The following is a 17,284-nucleotide window of genomic DNA, read 5'->3' on the forward strand; positions in this document are numbered from 1 at the left end:
CCGGACAGAAAGCCTGTATAAAGACTCCTGAGAATCGAACCTCTTCGAACAGCTGGACTTGAATCCTTGATCTCCATTTGAAAATCCAGTATACTAACCACTGAACTAATTCCATCCTTGCCGGAATTTTTTTTTTTCTTCCCTAGCGGAGGAACAATCTTGGTAAAGCTTCTTCACAACATTACCAAACCAATTATTACTATACCCTACAGCACAAGACTGGATTTGTTTTTTGTTTAGGTTCTTTAATTTGTTCATTGTCCTCCCCTGAAGTGTTCATTATTATCTTCTTGTAATGTCTTTTCTTTCTCTTGTTTTTGGTCTTCACCCATGACAGCCCTTATGGCTAGAATAGCCTTGAGGGAAGGGTTGATTAGGGTTACAAAAAAAAACGAAGGAAAAAAAAATAGTGACTTCCATTGGTTATTATTGGAAGCCGAAACATATTGATTCATATGCATACGGTAGCTTTAAGCATGGGAGCTGCTGTCTAAGTAATAGCTCTACGGCTCTACGTGAACACGTAGACGTTATATAGGAAGAACTGGGTAGTAGCGCGTAACCTTCTACTGACTTGCATAATGATTTTAAGAAATTATTGCCTCCTGGAAATCATTGGATAACATTTGGATGCTGTATTCAGGTAGCAACTCATTCTTTCTCTTTTCATTCACGCACAACTTTAAATTACTAAGTAAAACTTGCAACTTTAACAAGTTCCTTAGTTTCTTGCATATTTTTTTAAGGAACTACCCTCAAATAAATATCTCTGATAAATTTTTTATTTGATTAAGATCATGTCCGAGGGTTAGTAGATAACGCTTTTCTTACACTACCACTTTAAGTGATCTTTTTAATAACCACAAACATTCAGGCGTTAGATTTTATTCTTTCGTTAATGTTTATATCGAGATTTGCAGCTCATCTATGCCCACTCCTAGATGTTAAAATAGTTTAATTTTTTCCCCTATTGTACTCTTACGGACTTCTTCATTTATTGAGATATTAAACGAGACCAACTCCTTCTGTGTTTCCCGAGTAGTTTTCTGGCAGCTGTTATCAAAAACAAAAGCTGAAATACTGAATTTGGTGAATGCATTTTTTTTTGTCGCTGAAATGATTGGGTGATAGATAATCTTGATCCGTTCTTGATGATGACTGTGTCTAGTACTTTGAACAGAAAGTGAACTGAATCTGCAAGTTTAAGATTTTCTTTCGATTGTTTGGAATTCCCTAGAGCAGGGGGGTCTTCAAACTGGGTTGCGCGGAACCCTAGGATTTCCTGGAACGTTGGCTGTGGTTCCCGCTAGTGATCACTATATGTTTAGTCGGGACGCACTCATCCATACAAGGAATTTTTCATGTAGGAAAGGGGTAGAGAGAGGACTGTCTTACTAAAATTATTAGATTAATATAATATTTAAGTAAAAATTACAATATTAATATAAATTGGATATAAAAAGGGAGTTGATGGTAAAAAATAGATATTTTATGGATAAAATTAAATTTTGAAGTTTGGTAGTAGTCACGTGCTTCAAATACACCGATCAAGAAGCATTAATTATTATACAATTTAGAAGTTAATTATTCATAAAATGTATTCTAGAAAATAAATAAAATAAAACCTGATTCGTTACCTCGAGTAATCATTGCGTTATTAAATTTTGGGCATTTCAGTAGAAAAAAAGCTGTGATAAACTATTTTATCTGCTACTTAAACATGAGGTTCCATCAAGAAAACTGTAAGCTCCAAGGGTTCCTAAAAGTGTAAAAGGTTGAAGACACCCTGCCCTAGAGTATGTATTTGTACGTTACCACAATTGTTTAAAAGATGTTTTCCTGTAATACTATTTCGTGGACTAGCCTCTTACAATTCTCAAAGAATTAATTGTTTTTTTTTTTTTTTTAATCTTTTGTTGTAATTTACCACTGCAACGCTTGTTGCAACAAGCAAATATGGTACCTGATAAAAAAATAAATAAAAGAACATCATGAGTGGAGAAGGCACCCAGTGGTGTCACTCCAGTAACGTGCTCTTGCTATACTGCTCTCACGATAAGAGTAGATCACGAGGCTATCTTCCCTTCAATCTCCTTAGAGAATTATCTGGTAATGGTGGAGGAAGATAGGTGTTCCATGAGAGGGATAGGATGAGATCTGTAGAGTGGAATGAAATTTGAGAAAACGAGTGTTAGCGAGATCTGTAATGAAAGGGATTTTGAGATCATTATGGATAGTGAGGATAGATACATAGAACGGAGCGTTAAGAAGTTATTAAGAATTAATTTAAATAATTTATTTATTAAATTACTGGAGACTTCTCTGAAAAGATTTCGAGAGATCTGCTTTATACTTGATTGGAGAAAAGCGAAATAATTAAAACACTAACATTTTAGAACAAATAAAGATGTGGTTCACTAATTAGAATCACCTAGCTGTACCATTATTTTTAAAACTTTCACTTTTTACTAACCTAGATTTAAAATGTTTTGTTATGCTTTTTATGAAATGAAATAATTGCTTTCAATGCATTTTTAATTCTAACGAGGTACACGATACTGCAAAAATTTAAAGCTTCAGCTTCAGTAGATTTTTTTATTTTCTTGTAAAACTCGATTTGGCATGACTGCAAACCTTCTTCTTATTAGAGATAATGGCAATTGAAACTTAAATTTCCAATCACTTGTGTGCTAGGTACAGATCGAACTAGACCTTCTTGAATAGGCTGGCTAAGGGGGACTCGTTTTACCCCAACAGATTCCCATTGTTTACAGGAGATGATTAAAAAAATACATTATTATTACATGAATCATAATGTAGGCTGGTTACAAGTACTAGGCCTACAATTGGACATAGAACCTTATGTCCCTTCACTTCACTTAGTAATCATAGTACCGGCCCCCGGGCGACCAAACTAGTCTCCCCTCCAGGGACTGCTCTCCGCAATTACTGTGTTGGGTTGTTATTAGAGGGGAGAATGGTAGGTGGACAGGTGCATAGAGGGATTGCCTTGGTTAAGATCGTACCATACCGCCCATTTGACCATTATACCGCCTGCAGGGTATATCACTACATGACCATATTCCTCCTGTACTAAACAACCAGCCGGCTGGGGCCCTGTAACTGTCCGCCCGAGGGACGCTACCGTATGGAAATATATCCCAATCATCCTGCTAGACCTATGTTCATGGCTTTAAGGTTGAGCCCTACAGGCTCTTTGCTTATTTATTCCTTTTTTTTTTTTTTGGTCTATTGGTTGGGAGCCCTCCGGCTGAGATCTTGAGCGACGAAGGAGGAATACAGATGAAGGGTACGTGCCCAGCTAATGAGTTGAGGGTGTTGAGAATCTTTTTCTTTTTTTCATTATGTCTAGGTTGTAGCCTTCTTTTTTTCAGTGCTTGTTTCCTATCATGAAGGACCATGCAGAGGTAACTCCTTGGCAAATGAGGGTAGCTATGGGCTATTCTATTAATTATTTAAAAGCTTTTATTTTTAACCTTATTTTACTAAAATATTTTTAAATTTAACCTACCCCAATAATTTAAACAAGAAGGGTAATAAACAAACTTTAACAACTCATTATAAGTGTTGGTAAATGGGAAGGCCTTTTCAGGGCAGGTTTAGTCTACAAAGAAGATACTCCATCCAAATTAAACTACTTCATGTGCACTTAATGAACACATCCTCCTGTCTTAGAAGCCCACTGCTTACTAATTATCTTATTCATAATTGTAAGTTAAAAAAATTCATCGTTAATGAATACAAACTTTTTTGCTCATTTGTTATTTGTATTGAAGTACGTTTAATATCTCTGGCCAACTTCACTAGCAGCGATCTTGTTTAGGAAATATTTGTTCTCAATACCACCATAAATGTAATGATCTATGACCATGAACGTATTTAGACTACAAAAAAAAGGGTTAATTAGAATAAATATGCAGGGTGCAAAAAAATATACAAGCTGACGAAAACTTTTTTTTTCACAATTAGGTTTGCTGTTAATATCTATCAACGTGCTGTAGTTGTAAATGAAAAATCTTCATTTGTTTAAAGTTAGAAGGTAAGTTCACTAAAAAATGACACAACAAAGGAATCTGTACGAGATTTGTACTCATGGTACAGATAAATTTGAAAGAAATCCTTTATGGCGACAAAAAAAACTATAATCGTTTGCCCGAATCCTTATTTCACTTAGACATTTCCAATTTTAAGTTCAAAACTGATCTTCTATGACTCAATTCCAATTCCCCTTGCCAATGTTGTCCGTTATCTTGGGGTTTTATTTAGACTAAAGACTGACTTGGAACCCAGCACACACGACTTAAACGAACTGAAGTTAACAGGCTCTATCGACTACTTAAAAGACTAATAGACCAACGTTCAAAACTTTCACTTAATAACAAACGACTGATTTACAATTCTATACTAAAACCCGCCTGGACGTACGGTATTGAACTGTGGGGTTCAACGAAACGCTCCAATCTTCAACGAATTCAATCTCTTCAGTCTAAAATTCTCCGCACTATCGTTATGTTTCAAACTGAACTATCCACACAGACTTGGAAATTCTGTTTGTAGGTCCAGGTTGCAAGAACTCGTTATAAATGTTTTCAGCAGAACTTGCAATTCTCATTCCAATCCTCTTGTCCACCAGTTATCATCTCATCACCATCCAGATCATCCTCCCAGGCGATTAAATCAGCCTGTGGCCTCGTGATTTTCTCTCTTCTGAAAAGAGTAGCTAATCCTGGGAGACGACTTAGGGTACGTTTACAACGGAGCTGTGAGTATAGATGATAGCAGAGATGATAACTGATAGAGTAAAATATAATCGCTGATTAGTGTGCACAACAGAGCTGTGATACATGCAACATGTCCGAGAAGTGAAGAAGAGTTTTTATGTTCAGCAGCAACAAAAAGGTATATTTTAAAGAAAAAACGCTTTAGAAAATATCATGTACATCCCATAAATAAAAAACGAAGTACTTTGGGCGAATTTCACTATTTATATAAGGAACTTAGAAATTATCCGGATCGTTTTTTTGAATGTGAGGATGGGTCCAGCCACATTCGACTATATTTTAGAAAAAATAAGGTCAAAATTAAGAAAACTTTGGAAAAATTGTCATGGAAATCCTATAACCATAGAAGAAAAACTAGTGATTACTCTTAGGTAAGTAATGATTTTATTAAAAAAAAAAAACAAATAAATACGCATGAAAATAAATGTAAGCACGATTTAAAAAACAAAATATTGTTTAAAAGTAAATAATAAAATAATAACCAAAAATAATGAGTAAAGACAGCACTAAATAATTTTTCTACGTCCATTTTGAAGCTCCGATCTGGAGTTCAGCTAGCAGAAAAATGAAAAATTCAATTCTATCATCTATGCTCGTTTATAGCAGCGCGTATGAGTCACTAGTCGAAGCTTCGTTGTGCACGCTCACATAAGAATGTACTAGGTTATTCTATAAGCGCTGATGCATCACTGCTATCATCTCCGCTATCATCTATGCTCACAGCTCCGTTGTGAACGTACCCTTAGGGAGTGGTTATCACTGGGTAACTTCTCGCCTCAATTAGTGGAGTTTGTAGTGGTGTCAGTTATTGTCATTGCTACTAATAGTGCATCTAGCGCTGATGTAACTTAACTAATAAATTTAAAACCCCCCAAACAAGTTCAAAACTGAACTTAAATTTGGAAATTATCAGCGCAAAACTATTATTCTATTGACGAATATCTTGAATAATTTGAGTAAAATTGTGAAAATTCTGTACCATTATAAATAAAGTGATAAATAAATTTAAAAAAATAGCATTTTCTTGAAGTATGGGCTCATCAGCTCCATAAATTTTCACCGAATTTGTATTTTTACTTACATATTGCATTTATTTAGGCGCCACGGTAGCTGAGCGGTTAGAGGCGAGTCCTGTAAAGCTAATATTGCTAATAAATACTGGGTTCGATTCCTGGTCTTAGGCCTTGGATTTTATTTAATGGTTTTATAAAAGTAATTTACAGTAAAGTATGTTTGCTAGTCGCCTCCGTGCACGACACCTAATTTGTGGTAGTTGGACGAAAAGGCCACCTGAAAAAAAATAGGCAATTACTTTACTACTTTTTTTTTACTTTATTGCATTTATTTTATAGCGTTATAAAGGTGATGTTGCCATAAAATGCACCTAAATGAAGCACTTAAAATGAAGATTATCCCCACTTTTCCATCTCAACTTCTTAAGTGGCACTTAGACACTTTTTATTTGGCTTTCTTTTGCCAGGAAAAGTCCATTAAATTGAAAAAAATGAATTAGGTAAACTTTTCTTTAAAATGCCCTGTATTGTATCTTATTCATATTAATGAAAAAGTTGAGATGTATTTACGAGGGTCGTTTGAAAAGTCCGTGCAAAAATAAAAACTACTTAATTTTTTGGGGTAAACCTTTTTTATTTTTCAACATAGTCTCCTTTTAGGCTTATACACTTCGTCCAACGCTGCTCTAGTTTGTTGATCACTTCCGAATAATAGGATTTGTCCAAGTCTGAAAAATAGCCATTCGTTTCTGCAATCACCTCCTGTTTGAATAAAATCTTTTTCCCGCCAGCCATTTCTTCATATTGGGGAACAAATAGTAGTCCTAGGGAGCCAAGTCTGGAGAATAGGGGGGATGTGAAACGAGTTGGAACCCTATTTCCATTAATTTTGCGACCACAACTGCTGAGGTGTGAGCTGGTGCGTTGTCGTGATGGAAAAGGACTTTTTTGTGGGCCAATCGTGGGCGTTTTTCTAGCAGCTCGGTTTTTAAACGGTCCAATAACGATGAATAATATGCACCTGTAATAGTTTTACCCTTTTCCACATAGTCGATGAGGATTATTCCTTGCGAATCCCAAAAGACAGTCGCCATAATCTTTCCGGCCGAAGGAACGGTCTTCGCCTATTTTGGCGCAGATTCCCCCTTGGTAACTTATTGTTTAGATTGTTCTTTGGTCTCAGGAGTGTAGTGATGTATCCATGATTCATGCACAGTGACGAAACGACGTTTAAAGTCCTGCGGATTCTTCTGGAACAGCTGCAAACCGTCCTTGCAACACTTCACACGATTTCGTTTTTGGTCACGCGTGAGCAATCGCGGCACCCATCTTGCGGATAGCTTTGTCATGTCCAAATGTTGATGCAAACTATTATGTACCCGTTCATTCGAGATGCCCACAGCACTAGCAACTCACTCACCTTCACTCTTCTGTCATCCATCACCATATCATGGATTTTATCAATGATTTCTGGAGTAGTAACCTCAACAGGGCGTCCAGAACGTTCAGCGTCAGTTGTGCCCATATGGCCACTCCGAAAATTTTGAAACCACTTATAAAACTGTTCTAATCGAAGGTGCAGAGTCACCATAATGTTTATCAAGCTTCTCTTTAGTCTCCTGAGGCGTTTTGCCTTTCATAAAGTAGTGTTTAATCAACACACGAAATTCTTTTTCGTCCATTTTTTTGAAAATCACTCGACTTCCTCGATTCAAACGAATGCCAAACACAAAGAAATAGACCGATCTGGCTGAAACTTGGTGTGTGTTCTTCCAAGAGATGCTACTAACTAAACATAACCTCGATACGCGCCAGTAGTGCTATCTCTCTGACTTTGCACGGACTTTTCAAACGACCCTCGTACTAATTCACCAACTTTGAAGAAAACTCTACAACCTGGTTATCATTTGGCGGAAATAGATTTTTCATTGTTCTGATTACACTTTAAGAAACGAAAGAATTAGTTAATTGATTATTTTTTTAAATAATTGCTACACAGACAAAAGTATCTTTCACACCGATCTATGCTAACCTTACAGAATCTATTTTACGGCGAAGCGTTTTAATATTAAATCGTCCGTAACCACCTACGCCTAGTAAGAAAAAGTTACCCAAATTTACTGTAAAAATCAATTAAGTTTAAAGTGCAGTAGTAGTATCCTTTCTATTTCCAATCTTTTTTTTGAGCAATCAGATAATTATAGTCTAACATCCTCAAACTAGTAAGTAATTTTAGATATCTCTCAGTAGAAATTTTTTTTTTTTTTTTACAAGAGACCAATTAGAAACCAATTTTTAATAACATTTTAAGTAGGACATGCATTTAAATGTCAGCCTCTAATATTAGGCCATTTCTTAGGTAGGAAAAAAATCAAACTAAAGCGGACTTAGTTCTTAAAAGCTAATTGAAAGAATAAAAATAAAAAATGTATTCTCTGAACAGAGAGGAGAACAAAAAACCGCCAAAAATTAATAATCCTACAACACTTTAATATTTTTTTTTTTTTTGAACGAGTAATTTTCACAATGTTTAAACACACCTGCATTACCAACAGTTAATTTTTTATTTTTGGTATACAAGACTACCGGTCTTTGTCAAACGTAATTGCAGGCTATACCACATTTTTAATTTCGGTGTTCGTATTTTTTTTTTTTTTTCTCTCTTGTGTTAATTCCATTTTTTATTATTTATTTATTTTTCAATATTTAGCCAGTTGTTATGTGTTCATTAATTCTGTTTAAATTCAGATTAAATTTTTGTTTGTTTTTATTTTATGGGTTTAAAGATATTTACCGTTACTACGTACGAGGGTCGTTTGAAAAGTCCGTGCAAAGTCAGAGAGATAGCACCACTGGCGCGTATCGAGTTTATGTTTAGTTAGTAGCATCTCTTGGAAGAACACACACCAAGTTTCAGCCAGATCGGTCTATTTCTTTGTGTTTGGCATTCGTTTGAATCGAGGAAGTCGAGTGATTTTCAAAAAATGGACGAAAAAGAATTTCGTGTATTGATTAAACACTACTTTATGAAAGGCAAAACGCCTCAGGAGACTAAAGAGAAGCTTGATAAACATTATGGTGACTCTGCACCTTCGATTAGAACAGTTTTATAAGTGGTTTCAAAATTTTCGGAGTGGCCATATGGGCACAACTGACGCTGAACGTTCTGGACGCTCTGTTGAGGTTACTACTCCAGAAATCATTGATAAAATCCATGATATGGAGATGGATGACAGAAGAGTGAAGGTGCGTGAGATGGCTAGTGCTGTGGGCATCTCGAATGAACGGGTACATAATATTTTGCATCAACATTTGGACCATGACAAAGCTATCCGCAAGATGGGTGCCGCGATTGCTCACGCTTGACCAAAAACGAAATCGTGTAAGGAAGGTTTGCAGCTGTTCCAGAAGAATCCGCAGGACTTTAAGCGTCGTTTCGTCACTGTGGATGAAACATGGATACATCATTACACTCCTGAGACCAAAGAACAATCTAAACAATGGGTTACCAAGGGGGAATCTGCGCCAAAAAAGGCGAAGACCGTTCCTTCGGCCGGAAAGATTATGGCGACTGTCTTTTGGGATTCGCAAGGAATAATCCTCATCGACTATCTGGAAAAGGGTAAAACTATTACAGGTGCATATTATTCATCGTTATTGGACCGTTTGAAAACCGAGCTGCAAGAAAAACGCCCACGATTGGCCCACAAAAAAGTCCTTTTCCATCACGACAACACACCAGCTCACACCTCAGCAGTTGTGGTCGCAAAATTAATGGAAATACGGTTCCAACTCGTTTCACATGCCCCCTATTCTCCAGACTTGGCTCCCTCGGACTACTATTTGTTCCCCAATATGATGAAATGGCTGGCGGGAAAAAGATTTTATTCAAACGAGGAGGTGATTGCAGAAACGAATGGCTATTTTTCAGACTTGGACAAATCCTATTATTCGGAAGGGATCTACAAACTAGAGCAGCGTTGGACGAAGTGTATAAGCCTAAAAGGAGACTATGTTGAAAAATAAAAAAGGTTTACCCCAAAAAATTAAGTAGTTTTTATTTTTGCACGGACTTTTCAAACGACCCTCGTATTTTTGGGTAGAACATTCTACTGAACGGCTCTGATACTGTACGAGGTGTGGCTATTAAATATAACGAGACTATTGCAGTAAAACATTTTATTTTAAATTTATACATATTTAGTTATTATCACCTTCAATACACACCACTTCCCTATCCCTACAATGCTCCAAGCGAATTTACCATTGTTCGAAACAGTGCTGGAAGTCCTTTTTCTGTGAGCTCCTGCATGACGCGTGCCGCTTTTCTTTCACTGCTTCAACGGACTGAAATCATGTTCTTTTTAATGCAGATTTGACTTTGGGGAACAGATAAAAGTCACATGGGGCGGCTAGGTCAGGCGAATAAGGCGGATGAGGCCTAAAACTGGGATGTTTGTACTTGGCTAGAAACGTCTTGATAGACAATGCAGTGTGAGCCGGCGCCGGTTGTCTTGATGGTGAACCCTCGTGGCTTGTTCTTCCACAAATCGGGTCGTTTTTTTTTCCTTATTCTTTCACGGAGTTGAGCGAGCACCTCACGGTAGTAATGTTGATTAATTATAATCGATATTTTCATCCGTTTTGGATGTGGAAAGGCGATTCGGGCGGTCATCATCTCCGAAGTCTTCTCGGCCATCTTGGAAACGCTTGAACCACTCAAAAACTTGCGCACGTGATAAATATTCATCACCAACAAACTTCTTTTAATAAAAGATAAGTTTCAGTAGCGGTTTTACCCAATTTCATGTGAAATTTCACGACAAATGGTTGCTCTACTAGATGTGTAGTATCATGTTTTCGGCAAAACGAAACTAACACCTCTTACACAAAAGGACGGTTCCGGTTAGACAGATTTCTCTACAAATACGCTGAGACGCTGCAATCGAAAGAGAAGGCTTTACGCTGCACAGCTGTCGCGGCCGTTAGGATTTGGCGCATGCATAGTTCTTCTGTAGCAGCATCAGTCTCGTTATTTAGTAGCCACACCTCGTAGTCTGTTTAGATCGAAACTTGCGACTCAATAGCGGAACTATTTTCTTATTCGTGCGGTTACAAAAAAATTGCCTTAAAAATATAAACATATTAAGTTAAAAGAATCATGTCCACCCCAAATCCAGTTGAACATTTTGTGTTGATGAATGTACAGGAGGTGGAAAAATAGTACAAAAAAAAAAAAGAAAAAGAATGAAATTAGTGGTTTTAAAAAAAAAAAAAAAAAAGGAAGCTGGTATGTCTGGGAGTTAATGTGTCACGTGCGTACGGAGGCAGGAAAAAGTCCATTGAGGATACGTGAAGTCATTGCTTCACTCCCAGCCACAATGCATTCAAAGTTGTACAACTAACCGACAGACAGCTAGAGCTTGGGCTATAATTCTATTTCAATTATACTGCTTCCATTGCAGCTACCTGCTGGCCACTTCTTATTAACTTATTGGATCTTCATGGTTCTTTTTTTTGTTCGAGGGACGACTGTTGGGATGGTCATGGATAAAAGTGGTAACTGGACACAAGTGAGCTTGAGGATTCTCACCGATCTACGATAGACAACATTGTTCTTCTATCTTTAGACAGGCTGTTGGATAACCGAGCCAATGATGTTCAATTCTTTCAAAGTATATTTGATACAATTTTTCAAAGATTTATTAACTGTTCAGATAAGTTCTTTTAAGGCTTTTGAGAGTAAAAAAGGAGAATAAGAAGAGCTGGTTGGATTTTTAATATTTTTCTATTTTACTTTTTACAGCATTCCATACTGCTCTCTCTTCTTGCTCAAATCCTCTAGTACAGTCTCTCGCCTCCTCTGACATCCTTAACAATCCTACTCGCCGACCGAATCGCCAGTGGCCCTGCGACATCCTTACAGTCTGAAGAACTAAATCTCTCCTCTCTCCTCCTCATATTCTCCTCTTCACATTCCCCTCTCTTCTATAGAGAGTGCTACCGCTGGGTAGCTTCTCTCCTCCTGCTCTTCCCGCACCAGTTCATTTCATTCACCTCCTATTTACTTATTGTATATACTTATACAGATTGTAAATTACAAAATAAATTATAAAAAAAAGTTATAGGTTCTCTTGAAATTTGGTCTTACGAATGATTGGTTTAAACAAATCTCTTTTGCTTTGTGCATGACCTGCGCAACTTGAAAATAGACAAGTACAAGAAGTTAACAATTTTTATCGTGTCTGGGTGACCGCCCAGGTGACCACGTTAATGAGGTCAATAATGCTCATCCGGAAGCAATTTTGAATAGATTTTTTGTTCACTTGGGGGGAAGGAACTTCCGATTTATTTAGTGTTTTACTGCCTCTTTTTTTAATTGTCGTTTCCGGTACTACGTGTTTTTTTTAAGTCCTTCGACCAGAATTAGAAAGTGAAGCGATCTTTTTTTTTTTTAACTTTTAATATTTGGGTATGAAGACTTATAAGCAATGGTGAAAAATCAATGGAAACCACTAAAGTCCAAGTATAACTCTTCGGCAGGGCTCCTGAACTTCTGTCCGTTCACAGACCTGGTGTTTTTACAAGGGAAATGAATCTACTGTAATGAAATGCGTAAGTTATTTGCCAGAGAAAGTCGTGGTCGATTACAAAGAGAAACGGCTTCACAAAATCTCTTTCTTACAATAACAAATCTATAGTTTCATTTAAGATTTAGATCCACAATTAGGGTGAAGGGACCAGTAATTGACTGCTTAAGAAAAAATTCGAGTTTAAGGTAGAATAACTTCCGTTATTTTGGCTCCAGGTGTAGGTTGTAAAATTGTACCGCTCCAGTAGGATGTATTTTATTTTATTAATATTTTAAAAGCAGTAAATTCGATCTTTATGTCAACCAAAAATGATTTTTTTTGGAAGTATGTCAATGAACCAGTAATTGACATACCGAATTTTCGGTGGAACCAGTGTTTGACATGGGGTGGGACCAGTAATTGACATACAAATATATTCATGAAATGACATAAGGTATGCATTCAAAATCACTTTTAAATCTAAATAAATCACCTAAATCACTTTTTCAATTGGATTTATAACAAAAATCGGTCTTATTCATAATTCATTACAATCAGTTTTTAAATAGGCAAACCTAAATAATCTAATATTTTTCAACATTACGCTTTTTTATGCAGTTTTTGACGATCAACCCTTACACAACTGTCCTACTGGACAGTTTTAATTAAGTTCCCCAAGCCAAGACAGGTAATTTGAATAACAGCCCTTACTTTCAATAGTGCCAAGGAGATATTAGCTAACATACATGTTAGATCGTACAAAATGTCTGTCGGCTCGCTTTTATCTCTTTCTCTCAACTCTTCCGCTCTCTTATCCTTTAGTTTCCGCTAAATATTTTGTTACTTAAACCTCTTTTTGGGAATTTTTTTTTGGTTCTCACTTTACCAAACTCTCTACTTCCGATTAGACTATGTGGTCACATCCTTGTTTTATCCATTCCGCCTATAACGTTGCTACTGATGGCATCTACGCGTCCTTGGGTTCGCTTTCTAGTGAACAAAATTTCTCCTACGCTTCCCTTCTTTTGGAGCGCTTCGCTAATATTTTCCACAATCTGTGCTGCCAGTGTCATTTGCTTCGAAACCAAACTATCTGAATGTAATTCATTCTTATTTTCTGCATCTAAACAGTATTTGATTGTTTATTATTACTGAGTTACCTCTTGGGCTCATTTATATATACACTGTGTGCACGTTAATCGCGTCCCGCCTCAGGTTGTAAGCATTCGCACTTACAACAGTAATAAATAAATGAAACATCAATGAAAAAAAAAAAAGATTAAAAAGTAAGTAATGTGTAACATCACTAAGTCACCAACTTCTCCACTTATGTTTAATTTCGCACCTGGTACTTCTCTTGAGGGAGCTTCATTTTTCCCCTGGCCGTTTTATTTGATGGAATTCTATGGTTCAGCCATTTCCTCCCTTTCTTCTTTGGAATGTGGCAAGGACCCAAAACTGAGGGAGAATGAGAGATTTTCAAACTCCGATAAGTGGGCGTCGTTTTTATCATTCACGTTGGCCGCGTGAAACTGTTCGGCGATCTCGACTATTCCAGTTTGTTGTTCATACATTGTTGTTCTGTACAGAATAATCATTCTGCATGCCCTCTTGAAATAAGGCGTACATTTGCTAATTCATTAATTTAAACATATTTTGTTGGAAGTTTTACTATTTATTTTATGTTGCCGATTTTTATCAATGATTTTATTTTACAATGTATTGAATTTTTAATTATAATAAAATTTATCGACCTATCTTATCATTTTCCCTGGAAGTCAATCACTGGTTTCAAAAAAAAAGCTGTAGGACTAGTAATTGACATACATGTCAATTACTGGGCAGATTGCCGTTTCAAGGACCAGTGATTGACAGCCCCATTTTAATCCTCAATGCTTCTTATAATTAAAAAAAAAACTACATAAATGAAATCTACAAGTAATACTAATTATAACAGAACATTGATAACCACACGAATATATGAACAAATAAACGAAAAATAAGAAAAAAGAAAAATTATTTTCTTATCAATCCTCCTTAGCAACGGCTTGTTTTTCCCTTGATTTTGAACTTTTAACACAAATAACCTTCCACTGATACCAAGGAACCTTCCAATAATTAATATTTTTCTGGAACTGCTGCCTAAAGGCTTCTCAATAACGAAATTGAAAGAATCACCACTAAAAACGGCTCATATCCCTTATAATACCAGTTTATATCTGGTATGTCAATTACTGGTGCCCAGTCAATTACTGGTCCCTTCACCCTATTCTAATTTCCATATTTTTAAATAATAATTTTGACCATTCCTATATATTGCATGCAAAGAAACTAAATCGATCTTTTTATATATATATTTCATTCTACTTCTACTGTGTGTTGTTTTTTTAATCTCTTTTTAAAATATTAAGGATAGCTTGGCTTGCACATCACAGCTGGTGCAGTTTAAATATTTCTTAACAGCATCCACAAATTAAACTGAAAGTAGACGTATATACTAATACCAGCGTTCATCAGATATAATCAGAACATGGAACAAAGAGGAACGTAGGGTTAATTGCAATATGCTATTATTGCATGCCAACTGTTGCAATTTTCATATTTCTGCTTAAAGGTTATTTTATAAAATAATATTAATATTATTACTAAGGTGGTTAAGATTTTTTGCTGCTAAGATGAAATATTTGTACCTCTTTATCAGCTTGAAATTGGGCACATTCATTTTTTTGTTCATTTTGTTTGTTGCCCTTATAATTCTTAAGCTTTTATTTAAACCTTTTCTTTAAACATCGAATATTTAATAAATGCTATTTCATTCAATCAATAAACTTTTTATCTCGTTCTCTTTTTATTTATTTATCCTTTTAATGTAATTTACACCTGTACCTACAGGGTACAATAGGTAAATGCGATAAGTGTATGTGAATAGCGTGGCAGACGTGAATGGCGGCCATCACTGGATGACCCCAGTGGTTAATCACCCAGTTGGTCACGGGGCCAACGGCGCCTCAGCCGTCTTCGAGGTTTGGAGGGTAGCGTAGTTGAAGATACGTTTACGGCTAGAGGGTTGGGATGAAGTGAGAGCTTTTGGTGAAAATTTTTGTATCGAATTTTGGCAAGTTCGGAGATGAGTGGAATTTGGAGATCTGTATGGATTGTGTGGTTACTAACATAGAATGGAGCGCCTACTATGCGGCGGAGTATTTTGGATTGGAGTGTTTGCAGTCTATTGATGTTTGATTTTTTAGCTGTTCCGTAAAGTTCGAGTCCGTAAGTCCATATTGGTGGTGAGAAGAGCTGTATAGAGTCGTCGTTTGTTCTGTAGTGAGAGTTTTGAGCGTTTGTCGAGTAGTCTGGCTAGAAGTTTGTATCGTTTGTTTAGTTCGGTACGTTTAAGTCTCGTATGGGAGGTTCCAGGTAAGTCTCTTGTCTAGGTACAATCCAAGGTACCGCACATGGTCGGCTGGTGGGATAGGTGTATGATGTAAGAAGACAGGTGGTGGAGTTTGACGTTTGAGTGTGAAGACTATGTATTTAGACTTAGTTGAGTTAATTTTTATACGCCAGTTTTCTAACCAAGGTTCTATTGAGTGAAGGTAGGACTGTAGTGAGCGTACTGCGAGGATAGGATCAGAGTGTGTGGAGAGAATGGCAGTGTCGTCAGCGAAGGTGTAAATAGAGGTATTAAGGTTAGAAGGTAAGTCGGCAGTGTAGATTGTGTAAAGTAGAGGAGCTAAGACACATCCCTGTGGCACACCAGCAAGGACAGGATAGATGGAAGAGTGAGTAGTGCCTTGAAGAACTTGAAAGAATCTGTCAGAGAGGTAAGTGCTGAGAATGAGGTAATAAGTGCTAGGAAGGATGCGTTTGAGTTTCCACAGTAGACCTTCGTGCCAGACTCGGTCAAAGGCTTGAGAAACATCGAGGAATACTCCAGCGCAGTATTGTTTTCGCTCGAGTGAAGAAGCGATGGTGTCTACAACACGATGGGCCTACTGGATCGTCGAGTGGCAGCTTCTGAAACCAAACTGATGGTCCGGTATAATTTCGAGAGATTCTGTAATTTCGTGGCGGCGTGGTAACAGAAGTCTATCGAATATTTTGCCCAAGAGAGGCAGTAGGCTTATCGGTCGATAAGAAGAAGGTAGACGTTCTATTTCCACTTTTTTTTTAACCAAAATACAATTATTTACTGGTAATTCTTGCCAATAGTTCCAATTATTTATTTGTTTTTGTATTTCTAAATTAGGTCGACCAATGTGTATATTATAGTTCTGTTACAGATATCGGTGGTGAGAGCCAGAATACACCAATTCTTTGGTCATTGTAGTTAATATTTCGTGTTTTCCCTTCGTTTTTGAAGTTTAATTTTCAAATTAATGCGTATATTATAGCTTTGTTGCAGATATCGGTGGTGAGAGCTAGAATACACCAATTCGTTGGTCATTCGTTTTGTTTTTGAAGTTCTATTACCAGATTAGGTATATCTTATGTCTTCTGTCAGATAGACTAACCTTGTAGGTTAACAATGTTAAAAACAGATTACTATTGTTAATTTGTATAAGCTCAAAAAGGCGACCTTGTCCCTGGATCGAAAACTTAGCAAAAAATAAAAAAATTTTGACAGAAAATTCCTTATAAATGAACGTTTGTAGTTTTTCAATGTGGTCATTATTCGGAAGCTAATAATATTTGTTTTAGAATTAAGAATTTGAAAAAAGAAAGTATAAGAATCAAAATTTTTGGGAAGAGTGGGGGTGAAAGTTCAAGATAGATTTTGTTCTAATCACTTCCTTTACGAAACTAAATTGAAAACGTAGTTGAAGCTGAAAAACTAGTTATATCAGAAACAGTAACTATAATTGTGATTATAGTTTGGTAGAGAAATGCATTTAAA

At 36.5% G+C, this 17,284-nt stretch overlaps 1 long non-coding RNA gene across 1 annotated transcript in view; it reads right to left on the bottom strand.

Moving 5' to 3' along the window:
• Positions 1 to 5,220: 5,220 nt before the first annotated feature.
• The window catches only part of LOC141457804 (uncharacterized), a 30,212-nt gene continuing 18,148 nt past the window's right edge, over positions 5,221 to 17,284 (bottom strand). Inside the window, exon 3 of the long non-coding RNA XR_012460562.1 lies at positions 5,221 to 6,092. This is a non-coding gene — a long non-coding RNA (uncharacterized lncRNA). The remainder of the gene's footprint in view (positions 6,093 to 17,284) is intronic.

The sequence above is a fragment of the Rhodnius prolixus genome, unplaced genomic scaffold (genome assembly GCF_049639745.1).
Source record: "Rhodnius prolixus isolate KJV_2025 unplaced genomic scaffold, Rpr scaffold_5, whole genome shotgun sequence".
NCBI lineage: Eukaryota > Metazoa > Arthropoda > Insecta > Hemiptera > Reduviidae > Rhodnius > Rhodnius prolixus.